Below are 16,124 nucleotides of genomic sequence, written 5' to 3'. Positions count from 1 at the left end.
TCTTCACAGGCATGTGCAGATAATAATATTCAGCCGAACACATGGGGTGAACTTTACAGATCTCTGGAACTCCCTTTCTATTTAGTGACCACTGTTCTGGTAACATGCTTTGCAAATTCTAGCCTTTTGGTCTTCCCAGACTTTGCCCTCTGTCTCCTCAAGTCAGTGAGATTGCTGGGCTCTGGTTTGGGTCCTACATCCTGGTAAGTTGTTGTTCAACATCTGACATTTTATCTGATTTCTAATTGCTCGGAGTGGGATGGCACTTGCTTTAGTAACTCATCATTCATGGGCAGAAGCAAGAGTTAGCATAGCTGATAGAAAATGAAGACTCAGAGTGCATTTCACACAAGAATGATCACATAAGCCAAGGCAAAGAGGTGAGAAACAGCAATCACGAGTTAACAATTTGGTGTTGCCACACCATAAAGCTAAAAGCAGGATGGGACTGGCACAATGTGAAGCTGGAAGTGGGGTCTAGGGCCAGAATTTGGAGCCTCAAAAATCAAGTGATTGAGAAGTATAGAATAGGAAGAAAGATGATGGACAAAGAATTTAGAGACAAGGGTTCAATTCCAGCCTATTATTAGCTGTGTAACCTCAAGCAATTTTTTTTTGTACTTAAGTCTTCTCACTTATAAAATCAATTGGCCTTTACTAGTTTTTATCTAAAACAAATATGCCCTTTATCAAAGCAGCATTTCTATAATTGAGCTCAGTGAAGGTAAAGGACACTACAACCTGGGATTTTTAGAGAAAATAGGTTATTAATGAATAGTATTTATTGATCACCTACTAACATTTAGCTAAATGCCAAGATTTATGTTCAGAATTTTAAATACATTGTTTCTACTCCTTAAAACGACCAATCTTATAGATTAGGAAAGAGAGGGGTTAATAGTTTGTTGAAGTTCATATAGCTAAAAATGGTGGACACGAGATCTGAACCCAAGTTTGGGTGACTACATTTTGCTGCTTCTATCCTGGGCCCAGGCATCAGTATGTCTTTAAAGCTCCTTGGGCGGTTGTAATGTGCATCCAGGATCAATAACCAACCTTCTAGAAAGGTTCGAAGTAGGTTTGAGATATCCACCTCAATAAATAACAAAGTAATGCCTTCAATACTATTTCCCCTCCTCAGCTACACCGTGACTATACCTGCACTACATCCCTACAATCCTATAAGGGGTTGGGAGGTAGGTGGATTGGTAAAGCTTTAATTTTCTAGAAGAGTATGCATTCAAGAGGTGGCTTCTCCATGGACCTTAGTTCAGTGAATGGTCCGTTATACTACCTATTTGTGCTTTTTGCAACAATACTGATGAACTTAAACTATATTACTTATTAATACCAGAGTAAGTTGACCTCCTATTTTATGTAATTTAATTTTGGGAGCACGTTGATTAGGACAAGAATTGCAATACTCATTGCAAACAATTGGAATCTTGCTACGGTCTAGGCACATGCTAAGTATTCCACTTGTATCATCTTGATTAATTCTCACAACAATCTCATGATGCAGGCTATTACTCTTGTTTTACAGGAAACCGATGCTTAATGTCACACAGTGGCTCATCCGAGCAGTCTGGCTCCAGAGCCAAAGTTCTCAGCCCTGCATCATGCTGCTCCTCTCCTTGCAATGGTTGCTGGTAGGAAGGAAATATGTTTCTATCTGTTTTTAAGTTGTAAATAGTGAGGCTAAGGCAATCAAAAAAGTTAAAGGTATTGTCCATCCTTTTAAAAGGTAGAAAACTCTTGGTACCCTGAGACCAAACTCTTACATTCTTCTGGCCTATTGTAGGTGAAACCTTAGTTTTGGCACATGGGTCATTGCTCAAAAGCAATGCGTGTCTTTATCTTTTTGATCTGTGTGTGGTCCCAGTAATGTACATGTGTTATGGGCCATGCCACAAATCTGGCTCTCCCTTCACCGGCAAGGATTTTACTACACAGACCATGTTAACGTGAAAAATCTGGAACAAAGAGAAACTTTGACTAGCAGCATTGCGTTCACAGCTAAAGAGACTACATGATGAATCACCCATTTATAAGAAAAACAATTTTAAAACATATTCTTTCAGTATGGGAATCACCAACGTCTAACTCAGGGATGAGTACTTAACAGATCTAGAGAGGTGAGAAGCCAATGAGCACAGGCTATGCTCAGCGTCCTCACTATGTAGGTCTCTGATATGAAGCAAACTGTTTTATAGAAAAATTGTAACCTGAGACAAGTCTTGATTACCTGTCAGGTAACAGACTTCTGTGAGCTTCTTCAGGGCACAAGTAGGCATTTTTCCACCAGCATGTGAAGTGAATTTCACACTCCTATAAGAAAAAATAGGGGGGAAAGTCACTTTCCGCTTTCCCATAGCCTCCAATCATAGTTTTCCACCCTCTATCCCCTAGCAAAACTGGCAGCAAAAATAGTATGCATAAGAAAAATTCATAGATGACCCTACTATTTCATATAAGTAATAGTTTCAACTTCCTTAGACAAACAAAATTCTTTGATCAAGCTTACTATAAAATATATAAATCAACATATTGTTCCACACATAACTTCAGCTTCAAGGTGGAGACGCTAACTCAAACAGCAGAAGAGAAGGCAGATCCAACATAATAGAAAACTGGATATTAGCCCAGAATAATAGCTGATCAACCTTACATTTCTATCATTTTCCATTTAAGAAGCTGTTGACCCACTGTAAAGATTATTTATTCTGTCAAACCCTGAAAGTAGTGAATTCTTTGTCCTGGGGCATTTTCAGTGTCACTATTGTAGAAAAGACTCCCCACTGGGCAAGAGTTTGGACTAAATGACTCTGGATTTGGGATAGCACATGCTGAATTTGCTGTAGGGCAAATCCACCCAAGGACAGAGCCTGCGCCTGAGCTGGAGTCACTGAAATACTTCTGACAAGGTTTCCCCCGGGCGACTGGAGATGGGCTAGTTCCTTCTGAAGTGAAAACATCATGCAGCCCCTGGGCGAGGTCCAGCGAACATTCACTACTTGGGGGGCAGGTGGGTAATGGGGTATAAACACCCCCAGAATCTGTGCTGTGGCTTCTCTTAGTGTTCTCCACGCACTGTCTGCTGGCAAAGACCACGTGGAGGTATCCATCCCACCCAGCGAGTGGGAGGTCTTTGTTGGGTCTCTAACCTGTAGAATCTGAGGCAAAGCAGTGTCTACCTACAGCAGAACACTGCGATGCTGCAAGCCCCAAAGACGATATCCCAACCACTGCTGGGCAGGCCCCAGCCTGACTGTCATTTTGACAGCTGGACTCTCACAGCGCTGTTTCTCAGCTCCTGTTGGAGAATCCGCAAGGCCTGTCAGCAGGACCAAATCAATTCATATTTCCCAGATTAAAACTCGAAATCCCTCTGAATAAGATCATGTGAACACTGTCTTTCTGTCCTAAGTTTTAAAAAAAAATTAAAGACCTAATAACTGCTGTATTCTTCTAAAGTGGTAGTGTGAGCTTTACAACTTATTTGGTTATAGATGTAGGACCTTCAAATCCTACTTGAAATCTAAGACCTGCAAAGCACCTTGGACTTCGCTGCCACCAGAGCGGGGCTGGCAGCTGCAAGAACAAGAGAACGCAATTCATCCTCCTTTCCCAGTGCAGACAACACGGCAGGGCTGCTCGAGAAGCTGTATGTGTCCAAGTCGATGATGAGAGCTTTCCTGTGCGTTTCATCAAAACCAAAGCCAAGACCAAAGGGTTATGTCAAGGAAATCACATTAGACAGTGCCCTTTCAACATCTAAACTCCCATGCCTTTAAAATGCTGAATGGAATTGATGATTTTTCCCCCCTGAAGCTATTTGTTCTAAGTTCATAGGGTCACCAGGAAAACCATCTCTCTTTTCTCCTTTGCCAGAAGCAGTGGATGCAAAGGACAGGCAAGAATCAGTAGGGGACAACATTAATGAGACAGCACAAAAGTAAATATGAGCTGTTGTGCTACTCTTAGTTTTGGCTGTCAGCAGTAGCAATTGGAACTAATAAAAATAAAATAAATACAGTTGTTGGTGGTGAGAGTGGCCGGGGGTCCAGTGTGGAAGGAATTCTTTTTCTAGTGCTTCCCCACTGCTAAGCAGCTAGAAACTCCAGAATGCTGTTTCTGCCTTTCCTGGCCGCATCCTCTTTTCTTATCTAGGCAGTAGGATGAGATGGATAAGGGAAAAGTCATCTCAGGCTTCAGAAAGACCTGAGTTCTAGGCTCAACTCTGTCACCACATTGTTTAGAGTTATGCTCATAACCCTAAGCAGTAATAAAAATATGTAACATTTATAGAGTACCTATTATGTGCCAAGTATTCTTCTAGATGCTCCATGTCATTGACTTAGCTAATCATCACAATAGTAGTAGGTACTATTTTCACATCACTTTATAGATGAGACAGCAATTAAGTCTCTTCCCAATAACATGCAGCTCACAAGTGGAGGACCCGGAATTTAGATCCAGACAGCCAGGCTCCAGAGCACAAACTCTTAACATCTATACTATTTTTCACTGATCTAAGCCCGTTTACTCATCTTAAAAAAAAAAAAAAAAAAAAAAAGTGTGTTTTAAACCTGGTAGATTTATTGTGTTAGTTAAATGAGATATTGTATATAAACTGAGCGCAGGGCCTGGGGTCTAATAAGCAATCAAGAATGCCAACTATTAATTTTTTGCCTTCCTTTCCTTTCCCTTCTTCCAGCCCAGGCCCAAAGAGGTGGAACCAGCAGGGAGAACTTGAAGGAATCATGCCAGTTTCTTTTCTTCCTACCCAAGGAGTCCGCAGTCTGTATAATATTGTGCTACATAACTAATATTTACAGGAATAATAATCAGGCCTTTGGGTGCTAAGAGCATGTTAGGAATCATAGACGACCCATCATTTCACAAAACTTGTTTGCTTCCCAAATTTGCCCCGTCTCTACTGGGCGGGTTTAAGATAACTAGCAATATATCCATTGCAAACCCTTTTAGTCAAGAAGGTCTGCTGATTCGTCTTGAAGGCTTTGTCTCTGCAAAAATACAGGACTCTTTTATTTCAGCTGCAAGGATGTTTGGGTAGCAGCCAGGGTCTGTAACATTTAAGGCCCTTAAGCCTTTATGCATCTGTTGTTTGGCCATCACAACTGACTGCATTGACTCGGTCAGAATTACAACTCAATTTACACCCTATATTTTCCCTTTACTTATTCTTCATCATACAGAACTCAAGATTTAACAGGATTTTTTTGACTTTCTGGCCTCCTCTCAAAATTTTATGTGATTTCTACAAGCCATATAACAGTGTTCCCTGCAGCTAATAATAAGTCTTCAATTGGACACTCTAACCAGGCTCTTTTTCCTGGCAACAAGCTCTAGCAGCTTCCTCTTGCATCCTGCAGGCATAGAGATACAACTCGCAGATAGATGATAGATGGATGGATAGATAGATGATAGCTAGATAGATGATAGATAGATAGATAGATAGATAGATAGATAGATAGATAGATGATAGATAGATAGATAGATAGATAGATAGATAGATAGATAGATCAAATAAAAACCTCCATTTTTTAGAATGAGGCAAAGCTAGCTCAACAGATGAAAGAAAGCCTTCCTTAGGAAACGATAAGTGCCAAAAAAACCTGGTTGTGATCCAGGGCCTTGAGTGTTGTTCTTGATGCTCCCTTGTCACAGGATGTAAGGCGTGTCTGTGTGTGCTTCTCTGGAACTCAGTTTTCAAATCTGTAGAATAATATTGTCTGGCATCTTTACCACAGAGCTTAAAGCACTAGACCGTATGTTACCTCTTTACTTCTCACAGTCTTATAAGTCAGGCACAGATACTTTGCCTGGAAAAGTAGAGAAGCAAAGAAATGTTGGGGCTGTCCACAGTTGCAATATAGCTGAGATAGGAATTCACATTATCTTAACACTACGTGCTATTGTTTTTTAGATGTTTCTTTGCCACTAAATGAAATTCTTAACATGGAAATAAACCACCTTGCTTGCAAGTCACTTGGACATTTAAATAAACTTACAGGATTTGAAAACCTAATCTAATAGAAAACATTAATGCGCAGCCAGGAAAAATAGGTCAAACAGAATTTCATGTGATAGAAATATTTTATACTCAGGGTCTACCACCTTGAAAGCCTGACTGCTTAATCCTCACAGTTACCTTGTGAAACACATTATTAGTTATTATTAGTTCCATTTTACAGCTAAAGGAACTAAGGATGAGTGTTCGAATGGCTTCTCTGGGGCCTCAGAGGAAGTCAGTACTGCACGAGAGAAATTCTTTCGAATTTTTTCTCTTTCCTTCATGCAAATAGAGAAAACAGGTTGTCTGGAGAAGTTCTCACAGCTGAAATCATTCCTGCAACTAGAGACACATTCGCATCACACCAGTGTTTGGGTACAGTAGCAGCTATCGGATTTCTAAAATACAAAATAAAAACAAATGTAAGCTCCATATTGGGAAAACACTCTTGAGCTTGTATTTTTCTAATTGTAGTCACTGGGCTGTCGGGAAAGTGGGAGGACACTAAATCACTCACAGCCTATGACACTTATGCTCTTATTCATGAATTAACTATATATTTGATGCCATTCAATTAAAAGCTGATGTTTTCTTATGCAAGTCTTAACCAAAAATATTGCCAGGCTTCCTGCTGGTTTTCAAGATGTGAGATATTGGCATGTAGTGGCGAAGCATGTGTGTGTGGGGGTGTGTGTGTGATGTCAATTGGGCATTTACTGAGCATCAATTACACATCAAGCACCATGCCTCCATGGTAGGAAGTAGAAATTAAAATATCTTACCTTCCCCTAAAGAATTTAAAATTCAGATAAGGAAACAAAATATACTAGGCTCTGGTAAAACCTGGAATTTAAATATATGTTATTTTAAATTTTGTAGGACGCTATATTTTTTTTAACTTTTGAATCCTGAAATACTTTTTTTCAAAAGCACCTAATAATGCCACTCTAATTAGTTCTTCACATTTGAAAATTAATATTTTAATCTCCCAATCAACATTCGGGTTTAGAATTTCCCGAAAGGCCTTGTACTTAAATTCCCTTATAAAGCAATTACATAATTAAATGTGAATAAAGACTGCTTAATTTACATTTATATTATATAAGTTTAGATTAAATTGGGGCCTTCTATATGCCAGGTGCTATGCCGTGTGTTGAGTATAAAGCAGTCGAACTTGAGCCCAACTCAAGAGTGCACTGGGAGAGAAACATGTGAGTCGATCATTGCAGTGCAGTAAGTTAAATGCGGGCTGACATATCTACAACATACAATATACGACGAGTGCCTGGAGACCAGCCACACTACCTTTTTTACCACATAGGTACATGGGGTGGGAGGTGCCCAGTGAAAGAAGGTTTTATGGAGGAAATCGTGTTTGAGTGGTTCTCAAAGAACAGAAGGTCCCCAAGAGTAAGATGAAGACTTTTCCAGGCAAAAGGAGAAGTGTGCGCAAAGGTTAAATGGCATGATTTGGGAGTCTCCTGGGGGTTTTTAAGAGAAAACCTTGAGAAGGTTAAGATGTGGGGCAGTGTCTGCAGGGAGCTTTGCCCAGGGAGCTGAGTCAGACACCGGACTGCTTCAGCTAATGAAATCTGCTGCCAGCATCTTCTCCCACCAGCCTGCAGTCCTTGAAACACCCCTAACTTCTCTCTTGTCTCCCCTTCTTCCTCTGTCAAATAATGGTAGTGTCTGCTTCTAACTTTTCAAGCATGTGAAGAAAGACCTCTACCAGTGAGGGGATCGGATAAGCACAAAAGACCTTCTCAAACAAAAATTTGTAGTCAAAATTCCAGGGCATGGTTGCTTAATTTGTGGATTAGCCATGCCTCCAACACCTTGTCCTTTTGTTGTTTAACATCTGGCAATGTCACTGCTGACATTTATGCACAAAGCTGGTGGTGTGGTTTCACTCTCTCAGCTACTATTAATTCTTATGGTGATAAAAGTTAAAAGGATGGGTTGCAATAAGGTTTGGGAATAATCTGTGGACATTGTGTTTTCAGTTTGATCTATTTCACAAAAAATCAAAATACTTGTTTTATTTTATAGAAAATTAACAGTACTGTCAAAATATTCCTTTACAATGAATTTTGATGAAAAGTATTTTCACTTAGTCTCCAAAACTGTTGGATGGCTATACTTCTGCTGAATGTCTTGAGTGCTAAGAGAAGTCCCTATAGCAAGCAGAGGTTTTTGACATTATTAGCAAGGGAAAATACTTTATAAAGATGATTACGTGAGGCTATAAACACTTATCTTAGGCTAAAGTGCTTGAACAAAAAACAGTTATAAGTATCTTTATTTGAAGTTTTGTGGTGAAATAATCATTGGAAGCTTATGTAGATAAGCCTTGATTGATATCTGTCCTATAAAAATATTTTTCAAAGGCTGGGCATTTGCAAAGGAATGCAAAGTACATTTTAAAACTCCTCTATTAATGAAGGTTATGATAGTCACTCAATAAATCTTTACTGAGTTGCTTCATTTGCATGGACCTTGTCTGATATAACTGCTTCTCATTTTTAAAAGAAGTAATCATTTTAATTACCCAAGGAGAATTTACAGTGATTACCAATAGCAAAGATAAAATTGTAATCATATTATATCACAATGTATTGAGAAATTACTAAGTACCAGGCACTATACTAAGTGCTCAACGTATATATTATCTCATGTAAACCTCTTGGTGAACCCTTGAGGTTTATTATCCCTCTTTTTATAGGTGAGGAATCTGAAAGTCAGAAAGAGAAAGAAATTTGTGAAAGTGTATTAGAGTTAATAACACACTGATCCAGGTTTTGAACTCAGGAATGGTCTAATTCCAAAAATGTATCTTTTTGCCACTATCTCCTCTGTCCCTTAGGTAATATACTTGCTAATAAGAGAGCTACTTATAGCAGATACTTACCCCTGGTTGGTAATATGATAACACATCACTTCACGGTTACCAAATATTTTTAAATGTGTTAGAACTTGTAATCTCTAACCGTAAACCTTGAAGTGGTTGTTATTAATTCCTCTTTTTTAGAGCTGAGTGCATTGAGGCTTAAAGAAATTAAAGGACTTACCTAAAGTTGTATAGCTAAATGAGGCAGAATGAAGATTGGAATCCAGGTCTGATTTAAAATCATCTGCTATTATTATTATTATGCCATTTTTCTTCAAATAGGTAGAAAGAGAGGCTATGGAAAGTTTGCTCTACACAAAGATATATGTACATACACTCAACAAATAAAGAAGTATTCTTTTATCTCTTTGTGCTAATAAAATTATTCAAATGAAAAGATGTCAATTTTTATTTTTTTTACAAAAATGTAGCAATTGAAATTGTTAACAAACCTAATAATAAAGGCCAAAAGAAATGAATATTTATCAATCCTCATGAAATGTTAAGATTTTACTGATTATGAGATACGTTTCTTAGTTTGTCTATTTAACAATCTTTTAAAGATGGAGACTTCTTAAAATTATAGATAATAATTTAAAGTTTTTTTTTCACTGTGGGCTAAGAAATGGGTGGAGCAATTCATTATCTACCTGTTTTAGTATGGAAAAGGGGAAATTTTTCCAAATTGTGTGTTAATGAATTCTTAATGAAAACTCAGAAAAGATAATTAACCAAGAGATGCTTGGATCTTGTTAGCTCTTGAGGTTGAGATTTTTACTTTGAAAATGGAGAGGAAAGAGTAAAAATTTAGCCCTCTCAAAGATGTTTAGAGGCTAATATGATTCAAAAAGTCAGTGCCAACAATAATTTATACATAGCATGGAGAGCAACAAATTCTGCTTCTGTGGCTTGTATCTAGGGAGGAAAACAAGTCAAAAGGAAAAATTCCAAAGAAGGTTCAAATTTATCTTCCAACCTCAGAACCTAGTTCAAGTTTGCCTGTGTGGTTTTATTGCTTAGTTCACACACACAAATTAGCACTGGAGATCCTAAGAGCCAGCTTTAAAAATAAAAAAAATCTTTTGCTCCTGGCATTGATGAAAGAAAACACTCTTTCTCAAAAATGTGATTATTTGGTTCCTCACAAGTTCAAAATGTGTGAAAGGAGAGAGGGGAGTTTCTTTAAAAGAACTTCCTTCTACCACATTTTAAACTGTTGCTCTTTCCTCAGTGATGGGCAATCAGGGGCTTCTAAAAGCAAGGAAACATAATGGTATCTTTCAAATTAGTCAACAGGGAACTTAGTGTCAAATTATGTATATAACCAGAATACCTTGGAGTTGCTTTCTGTAGTTAATCCTTTTATAGCGGAAAAAATAATACAATAATTTACATTTTAAATCATTGGGATTTAACAGTGACCTTTACTACAGTAAAATCTCATTGAAAAAAATAATCTTGCTACAATATTCCTTCAAGAATAACTTTTTATAGTTATAGCCAGAAAAAAATATGATTTGCTTGTAAGGTGAAAGCGACTACTATGCCCTGCCATCTGCATTACAAATTACTGTGAAATTATTTTGAAGTTATATTGGAATAAGTATTAGAATAACACCAATTGTCTAACCTAAGAAAACATTCACAAATCTAACAATTTGAAAAAGGATATGAGAAATATAAGTTACAAAGTGTGCATTTTGCTAAAGTCACATAATAACAGTGGTGAAGGAAAGAGAGTGCAAATTGCCTAGAGGTCCGGGAGTTGAGAGCCCCGTGCGAAACTCCTACTTGGGCAGAGTCTCCCTGTCCTGGTATAACTGTGTGTCACTTGCAAACACATCATGTTCATTAGTATTTAAACTTTATCTAATAACTTTCAACACTTCAGAAGCCACTGCCAATCAAACAACTTTTTAAAAACACATTGGTTCTTTTTTTCTTGGTCAACCTACTAAAGAGTTTTGAAAATTTGTGCTTGGTGATTTCCACAGTGTTTGTATGAGTTTGAGATAAGAAAAAAATCTTAGAACTCATTTGTTTACTCCTTAAAACAAACACCAGCTTCTAAATCTGTATTTTCATTCAGTTTTGCTCATTTTCAGTTCTTTTATCTCAGCATCTTTTTACACTTTGTAGATAAACATTTTCTTCTCATTATAACATTGTCAAGAGATAAAACTTCTATTGAGAGGATTTCAAAGTTGCCTCCTAAATTGAAAAGTATCATTTATATCCCAAAGAACATACATCCCTAATTTTTTTTTATTAAAAAGCACCCCCCAAAACATGATATACCAATATGCCCACTGAGGATTTTGAATAAATCTAAATATTTAAATGATTAAAAAACTAAACTGAGTCTTTTTGGCTAAACCTCACATGACTACCTACTCTGGGTAGATGTAATGAAGTTGAGATATGGGGGTACAACATCTGGCAAGGACTTGTGAATTACAATTTTCTTTTACAACTGAAAACCATATCCTGGTCAGGTCTCAGTGGGGTTTAATGTTGTCAGAGCACACGAGGTTTGTTTTGATCTGTTATGGAGCAACACACATCGCTTTCAGTTCTCACTAATAACGTCCCTGAGTCTGGTGTACACCAATCCAGAGCCTACTAATTAAAGGTTAGAATTAACCAAACACGGTTTCACTACAAGACATGTGAAACTTATTAAAACTTAAAAGTAACTGCTGATTCTCAATACAGGCAGAACTAAAGAATGTGGGAGTCTTGCGAGGTTACTTAAGCAAAAATTTTAAAGCACGTTCAAGATGCTTTGTGTCTGCTTGTTCAGTACACAATGTGTTAACGTAACAGAAAAATGTACTGAACTTTTAAGATTACTGAAACCAAGAGATGAAAAGGATTCGACAAGGAAACAGACCATTTCCCTCACCAGGGTTAATTCCTACTTCAAGTTTTTGGTATAACAAATAATTCTAGATGCAGTTATTGGAACAATTACCTTACCACTTTCTCACCAGAAAACCGTCAATTTGGAAATGAAAAGGGAAGCAGAGACCAGTGGAAGATGACAGAGAGAAGGTAAGTTTCAGCCACTAAGTTATGTAATTCAATATAAGACTACAGCTTTATTTTATTTTTTAACAATGTGTAATATACATATAGAAAAGGGCACATTTCATGAGTACAGTTTGCTGATTTTCACAAACTGGATTCACCCATGTAACAAGTACCCAGATCAAGAGAGAGAACACTTTTGACATGCTCACAGATTTTTCCTTAACTTAGCAGTGTATCTTCGCCCACAGTGGGCACTTAGATATTGCTGCTCTACATCATGATTGGAAAGACTAGTAAATCCCCGAAGCTGGACAGCAATAGCAAATAACAAAGCCAGTGTTGAGTTTTCTCTGCTTGTGGTTTTGACAGAGCTACTGGGTCCCAACATGAGATGTGTGACACCAGCTGCTCAAGTTGGATTCAAGGAAGGCATGGAAGAGGAGAAAAACATTTCAACTAAAGCTCTTTCCCTGAGAGGTTGCCGTCAAAGCTGATGTTTATAAGAGTTATGAAAGCATTGTGGTTTGGGGACTAAGATCCCAGGATCTGTAATCAGAGATACCATCTCCACCACTTACTAGGAGGGTCTCCCTTCCAAGTTATTTAACCTCTCTGAGCCCCAAGAGCCCCATCAATAAAATAAAGATGTGCTAATCTCACTGAGTTATTGAGAGGATTGATGAGATCCGCTATAGTTGCATGTGTAAAGTGCTGAACACAAAGAAGCAATCAAAAGATGGCATTTATCATGATTATTATTATGACAATGCCTGAAAAACTGATTCACTCATTGGAGAAGAGACCTCCTGTCTTTCTCTTCTGTTGGATATCAGTTCACTCTCCTCATGTGGATTTTGTTATTTGCCTCTTAGCCTGTTAGAAAGGAATTTAAGACTAAAGAGTGAGTGACCTCTGTTGGTGAAAGAACCAGTGCACTCCATCTCTTTTTTTCTGGGCTAACTTAAATCTTTAAACAAATACCTCCTAACATTTACCCTACACAAGGTTTATAAACTGTGCTGTGCATAAACATCACCTGGAATTCTGGGGCCCACACCTAAATGTTCTTTCTTTCTTTTCTTTTCTTTTCTTTTCTTTTTTTTTTTTGTGCTGACTGTCATTGCTCCTGCTGCTGCCCAGCTGCCTCTTCAGCAGATACCATGGGCTTTGGAAACCTGAAAAGCCCTGCTGGCCTCCAGGCACTCAGTGGCTACCTGGCAGACAAGAGCTGCATCAAGGGGTATATGCTATCACAAGCAGATGTAGTGGTATTTGAGACAGTCTCCAACCCACCACCTGCTGACTTGTATCATGTCCTACGTTGGTATAATCACATCAAGTCTTACGGGAAGGAAAAGACCAGCTTGCCAAGAGTGAAAAAGCTTTGGGCAAGTACGGCCCTGCTAATGTGGAAGATACCACAGGAAGTGAAGCTACTGATAGTAAAGGCGATGATGGCATTGATCTCTTTGGATCTGCGGAGGAGAAGGAGGAAGGTGAAGAAGCAAAGGGGCTAAGAGAAGAGTGCCTTGTACAGTAAGTGTCAAAGGAAGCCAAAAACCCTGCACTTGTTGCCAAGTCTTCTATCTGGTTAGAAGTGAAACCTATTGACGAGACAGATATGGCGAAGTTAGAAGCGTGGGTCAGGAGCATTCAAGCACATGGCTTGATCTGGGGCTCTTCTAAACTATTCCAGTGGGGTACAGAATTGAAAAACTTCAAATATAATGTGTAGTAGAAGACAATAAAGTTGGAACAGATATGCCAGAGGAGCAGATCACTACTTTTGAGGACTATGTGCAGTCTATGGATGTGGCTGCTTTCAACAAAATCTAAAATCTATCAATTCTCTTTCAGTAGCTCTGGGATAGGGCCCAGAAATCTGCATATTAATCAGTGCCCAGGTGATTCTGACATAGGTGGTTTTTGGGCCACCCTTTCAGAAACACAGAACCTCTGGGACTCGGGATATTAGAGATTACAAAAAATAGCATCTATTAAAGTAGAGGAATGTTCACCGACTCAATTTTCTAGGCTGAACTGGCAATATTTACAGTTGACACTTTACAAACATTAAAGAAATTTTTTAAGGAATAAAAAAGCAATTCTCCAAACATGTGGGTTGCATATCATTAAAAGTCCTAAGTAGAAATGAGATGCTAATAAAATTGGTTGAGTCAAATCAATGCAACTTTAAAATTCATGAAAGCAAAAATAAGATTCCTGCTAATGTATAAATGTAACATTTTTCTCATTATGGTTTTCACTATTTCTTGAGCATATTTCTTGGCATCTGACATTCTCTATTTTGGGGCATTTTCAGTTCTTATTTTTTCTTTAAAAATAGGTTCATAAATACCACAGGCCAAGGCATTTTTGTAAAGAATTTTATTTGTGCATATGTACTATAGTCATGTCTTTATGCATATTTATTGAGATAAGCAAAATGCTTTGTCAAAACACACACACACACACACACAAAGCACAACTCTTCCTGACCTTCATCATCATCACCTTACCCAGTGCATAGTAAACTATGTCTACTTTCGCTTAAAAGATATATCCCTTAGCTAAGTTCAATTATAGATCTTTCATGAAAGCAATTTGATATTCTTAAGTGAGACTGCAGTTCAGATTACAGGTTCAGTTTTCTTCAGTTGTGCTCAACAAGCATTTATGAAGACCGAATTAATGTGTTCTCAATTCTATTAGGGTGGGTTGGTCATTTTCACAAGTTGATGGGAAAATAAAAACCACATTATAGTAGAACACAAGTTGGAATAAGGACAAGGCACCATTTCTCTGCACAAAGAAGAGCTGGTTGCAAACCTGAACAGTACAAGAACAGATCATTTAGCCCCAATACATTTGAAATTGCTTTTATGGAACAGATCATTTTCATTCTTTCCCTAGACACCCCGCCCACAGATTCCTGCCCAGAGAGCACAATTGGAAACTCTCCCTTTACACAGTTGTAGTCTGTCCAACCCTGGTCCATGGCCTGACACTGTCAAATTTACCTGCCTTTCTAAGAGGTCCTGAGCCAATTCATTTCTAAGAAAGCACCTGCTGAAGTAAGAAAAAAGGCTTTAGGACTAGATGTAAACATACCAATATCATTGCTTGTCTTTAGAGAAGTAGAGATAATTAAGAGGGATTTTTTTATATTCTCCAAATTTCCCATATTTAAGAGTTACTTTTATAAATGGAAAAAGTAACCAAAAAATAAGGAAAATTCATCTTAAATTAGGTTGTACTACCATAAAAAAAAAATCGGGTATACAGTCATAGTGATTGTTGCTATTATCAGACATTTGTATTTGTATTTTAAACTCAAGTACATACTAAGTTCAAAATGTATCTGCTTTTAAAAAGGACCTTTGATAGAACACACAATTGCCATTTTTTGAGTGTCAAGATTTTAGGCATGAAAAAGATAGAAGATAGTTTTCTTCTTTTATCCACTCAAATTTTCTAAAACAAGCATGAATAACCTTTATAATTAGAAACATACCAATTAATGTTATTATTTGGAAAGAATATTTTAGACTCACTGAAGCTCCTAGATATTTAGGCTTTGTCCAAATTTATTCCTACACTACAGGAATTTGCCTAATTGCTATCAGTGTGGTCATCAATTTCTTAAAATAACAGTCAATAAAGTTTATTTGTTTTAATGATTTTAATAATTAGATATCTTGAAAATATTCTTGATTTTCAGGTCTATCTGATGTTGGTATGAATCAAATCCAGGAAACTGTACAATTAACAAAATTCAATCATTTTTGGATATGGTCTTTTAAATAAGCGAGCATCAGATTTACAGTGTGGGACTCGTGAAAATGTCTCATTAACTAGGATTATCATAATCCTGGAAATGACAAATTTTAAAATTTGTAGATTCATTTTTAAGACCACAGAGAAGGCTGAAAGAAGGAGCCTATATTTATTGTGACCAGGTGTTCCTGGCCCACTGTCTTTAATAGCCAAGACCACATTGCTCTATCCCCAGAGCTCTGCTCAGGAAGACGTAAAAGGTATGGACGTTTAAGAGGGCCTGGTAAACTCTTCACCCTAACTGCTCAAAGTATACCTCGTTCTTGGGGTAAAACTTAGCAGCTTCCATATAAAGGTGAGAAGGGCTAAGATTTCTGAAAACAGATGTTG

General features: G+C 37.7%; 1 pseudogene; it reads left to right on the top strand.

Moving 5' to 3' along the window:
- Positions 1-13,084: 13,084 nt before the first annotated feature.
- Positions 13,085-13,954, top strand: LOC107508212 (annotated as a pseudogene).
- The last annotated feature ends 2,170 nt before the right edge of the window (positions 13,955-16,124 follow it).

Source organism: Rousettus aegyptiacus, unplaced genomic scaffold (genome assembly GCF_014176215.1).
Source record: "Rousettus aegyptiacus isolate mRouAeg1 unplaced genomic scaffold, mRouAeg1.p scaffold_m13_p_2, whole genome shotgun sequence".
Lineage (NCBI taxonomy): Eukaryota > Metazoa > Chordata > Mammalia > Chiroptera > Pteropodidae > Rousettus > Rousettus aegyptiacus.
This window is presented reverse-complemented; position numbering and strand designations above follow the sequence as displayed.